Genomic DNA, 4,540 nt, shown 5'->3' with positions numbered 1-4,540 from the left:
AGGCACTGCTCAAATCCGCACAAAGGGCCCCGTAGGCTAGAGGTGGGGCCTGTGAGTGCTGAGTGTGGGCAGCACTGTGAGTCTCTGTGTTTTCCTAGAGGAGTCCTTGGTCTTCACCAGGTTCTGCAATGAAACCCAATCCAGGAGGGGTCCGAGCATCCCTCTAAGACAGTCAGGCCCAGCCCATCAAGATCAGCTCCCCACAAGGCCCCTTTTCCAAAAAAAAAAAAAAAAGGCATGCGGTAGGAATGTCACAGGGAGTAACCGGTGTGGTAAACAGTTTGAGGGGGTCCTTAAAGTCCCATACAGATTTGCCACACGGCCCAGCAACTCTACTTAAGAGCTGAAAGGTGGGAGCATCCAAGTGTCCCTTATCAGACAAATGATACACACACAGTGGTCTGTCCATCAGATGGAACTTTCTGGTTTTGAGAGAGATTTTTTTTTTTAATTTCTTTTTTTTTTTTTGAGAATTTTTTTGCTATAGGGCGCATACACTCTTCAGAAAGACAGAAAGTGAGAAATCATCCTCAGGGGGAATGGCCACGCCGCAATCTCTTCTCCTCCATTCTCCTCTTGGGATCTTGGGCACACATACACGCACCTGCCATGAGTTTCAGCCACTGGGTCCGGGACTCGAACCACAGTCGACTACATGGGAGTCCGGCGACATAGCCATTACGCCAACTGCTGGTCCCCAGAGAGATTTATTTAAAAAAAGATTTTTGCTTTAGGGTATGTGTGCTCACCAGAAAGAAAGAGATGGGGAGATAGAAAGTGAAAAATCACCCCATGGGGAGATGGCCATGGCTACAATCCCTTCTCCTCCATTCTCCTCTCAGGATCTTGGGCATGCACACATATGTGCCCGGCGTGAGTTTTAAGCCACAGGGTCCGGGACTCGAACCATAGTTGACTAAGTGGGAGACCAGCAATGTAATCATTATGCTATCTGCTGGTCCCAAAAAAGAGATTTTTGCTGCAGGATCTGTTGTGCTCACTAGAGAGGTAGAGAGACAGAAAGCAAAAAATCACCTCCTAGGGGGGATGGCTATGCCGCAGTTCCTTCTCCTCTATTCTCTCAGGATTTTGGGCATACATGCCGCATGTGCCCGACATGAGTTTCAAGCTGTTGGGTCTGGGACTTGAACTGCGGTCAACCATGTGAGATGCCTTAACCAGTATGCCACCTGTTGGTCCTATCTGATGGAGTGTTATTCGGCCACAAAAAGGAAGGATTCATTCAGCCATGCTATGGCAGGGGTGAACTTAGAAAACACCATGCTCAATGGAAAAGTAAGACATGAAAGGTACATTGGCTTGATTCCAGTTGCATGCAACGTCCAGAATGGACCCGCCAAAGGCGATGAGGCTGAGGAGGAAGGCTAGAGAGTGACTGCTAAGGGTAAGGGGTTTCCTTTCGGGGTGATTAGGAACACTGTGAAGGTGCCACCTCTCACTGTGCACTTCACACAGGTAAAGGTACTTACATCACGAGTGTGTTACCCCCATTTTCCTAAAGTGCAGCAATTCAAGGGCTCAAGTATCAAAGCTCCTAGCTACGAATTCGTCATCCTTTTCCCAGTGTCACAGCTCTGACATGCCTCCTGCCCAGCCCTCTGACAGGGTCCAGAGGTCCTGCCACCCCCATCCTCACTCTCCTGGTATTGTCTGCTTCAGCCATGCTGGGACCCTCCCCGGTCCCCAGTAACCCGTCCCGCAACTTTCAAAAAAAAAATATGTGTATGTGAATTATTGAGATGGATTCACGCTGGAAGTTCAGAAAACGCTCAGTGCCGCTGAGTGCATTCACAGTGCAGGCCAATCACCACCTGTCCAGTTCCAGAACATTCTCATCACCCCACAAAGAAACCGTGCCCATTAAGCAGTCCTCCCACTTCTCCCTTTCCATAGCCCTAGATGAGCACAGGTCACCTGTCCCATGGCTCTGCCTATGCTGCACACTAGGTAAAAACAGAATCACAGGGCATGTGCTGTACGGCCGGGCTGCTCTCCCTGGCAGCCGTCTCCACTCCATCTACCTTGTAGCCTGAGCCTGTGCCTCTTTTTCTCATGGCTGAGTGATAATCTGCTGCGGGCATTCCCACAAGCATTTGATGGGAGCCTGGGTGCATGGCGGGGCCTGCAGGTAACCTGCTCCATCTCATCCCAGCTCAGCGTCTCCTTGTAAAGTGGGAGTTGGAAGCAGCGTTTGCTGGGCACTGTCCATGCACCTCCCTGAACCTTGCTGACCCTGGGAGGCAGGTCCTTTTGTCATCCCTACTCATAGCATGGACGGGAGCTGATGTGGAGGCCCAGGGCAGGATGCAGGGCTGGGACTCAGCCCAGGCATCTGGCTCTGCAGTCTGCTCTCGCCTGAGCCAGGCCGGCTTCCCACAAATGTCGTCAAATGTCAGCCGGATTGAAGAGGGACCGTGACCTAAGACTGCCTAGATGTTCCATGGTGGTGACTCCATGCCAGCATGTCCCTAAGTGACAGTAACAAGGAGTTCAGCAGCTCAGGCCGAGTGGAGTGGGGAATGATGGCAGGGTGGGGGCTCTTGCTGTGCATGAGGGTCTTGGCCCTGAGTGTGGGCTTTGCCCAGGCTGTGGTTCAGTCTGTGGAACTGCTTTGGACTGACAGACAAGAACAGTCAAGTCACTGAGGGCTGGGATAGCCGTGAGGCTGCCAGTGAGGCCACTGAGGGCTCTGGGCCCCTGCACATGGGGCAGAGAGCAGGGAACACAGTGGATCCCACTGAGCAAACACTGAAAGAGGGGCCGGCACTCCAGCGACCCAGTGGGGTGTCCTTGGCTCTCACACTTCCCTTCCTGCCCATGCGCAGTGGGGCAGAGCAGACCTGGAGGTATGACTGGCTTTGAGGCAGGGAAGGCACGAGTGCATACAGAGTGAGGCTCACATCCAGAGAAAGTCTCTCCCTCCCTCCACTGTCCATCTGTCCGTCCGTCTGTCCAGCCATCCATCATCCTCCTACCTACCAATCCATCTACTCACTCCTTAACACCCATCTTTCTGCTCACCAGTTCATCCACTCATTCATCCATCTATCCCCACTCATGCATCCATCTATCCGTCCATCCATCTGTCCATTCTGGCCACTGATCCATCCATCTGTCTCTTACTTCTCCTGTCCATTATTCCATCTGATGCCTGTTAGGCTGACTCTGTGGAGGTGAGCCTTGTGCTCGATGCCAGTGAACGTGCAGCTCACAGCCCTGCCTTTGAAGGATGCACAGCTCAGTAAGGGGTGGTTGGTCGGAAGCCCAGGCCAGTTCTGCAGCAGGGCCGACCACCCAGGAAGATGCTGTGGTCTGTGAGGAGCATGGGAGGTGCAGATGGGCAGCTCAGAGTAGCAGAGAGTAGGGCTCAGGCACCTGGGGAACTCTGGAACTTAAGAATGGGTAGGCCAGTGAGCACAGGGTTACTGGCCAGAGACCCAAGGAAAGGGGCACAGATCAGAATGGACATGCAGCTCCCTGGAGGCAAAATGCTGAGAGGGCTGGTGAGGGCTGGGTTTGAAGCCAGCAGCCCCTGGCAGGCCTGACTCTCTGCAGGGGCTCACATGACCACCTAAGCCATGTGGACATCCTCAGTACCCTAGGTACAGGCCACTGGGCATCACCATGCCTGCCCACCTGGGGCCAGGGACCTGGGCCCAGGTCTCTCACTCTGGGCTGAAGCTCACACATGCCTGTCAGAGGGCATGAATGCAGAAGACTCCCCACTCCCCCGCCCAGGTCTCCATGGCCTCTGCCTGGCTCTGGGTGAGCCCACCCCACATGGTCGGAAGCAGGCCGCGCACAGCCGGAGGCTGGGCCAGCCGCAAATGCCAGGGTGGGGCTGGGCTCATCATGCTTCTTGCTTTGTTAAAGTTCAAGTCTGTTGGACTGAGCTGAGCATGAGGCTCGGTCTAAAATAAAACCGGAGCTGCGTCAGTGTGTGGGCTGGTTCTGTAGGCTGGAGCCCGGCTCCGCAGCGCGCCAAGTGCGGCTGTGCGGCCCTGGGGCTGTCACCGCCCAGGCCGGCTGTCCCCGTAAGGCTGAGCACTGCTTCCTGGGAATCTAAAGGGCAGAGAGCTGGCCTGGCTACAGTGGACACAAAAACCCACTGCCAGGTTTTGCTTCCTGTCCTCAGTGTTCCTGTGAGCTATTGGGGTTCAGGTCTGCTGGTACCTGTCAGGGTGGCTTGGGGCTAAGGCACCCCAAGTTTGGCTCCTACTTCTTGTTCTGGAAACCATGGGGTTAGACCAGAGCAGAGAAATCTTTTACCCAAGGAAATAAATGGCATGTTCTGGGCCTGAGGCTAGGCAGGGCCTGCAGTGCAGACAGCCTGCTCCACGCTTTCCCTCCCTGGGGGCTCCCAGGCACAGGGATTCTTTTTTTCTTTCTTTCTTTTTTAATTGCCAGAGGTTGAGTGTGCTCGCTGGGGCTGGGGAGATCTCCCCAGTAGTGTGTAGTCAAGCTGCCATCCCCTTTCTTCCATATTTTCATTCCTTAACGACTTGGGGCAGACACACAC

This window comes from Tupaia chinensis, unplaced genomic scaffold, assembly GCF_000334495.1.
Source record: "Tupaia chinensis unplaced genomic scaffold, TupChi_1.0 Scaffold149501_1, whole genome shotgun sequence".
Classification (NCBI taxonomy): Eukaryota; Metazoa; Chordata; class Mammalia; order Scandentia; family Tupaiidae; genus Tupaia; species Tupaia belangeri.
This window is presented reverse-complemented; position numbering follows the sequence as displayed.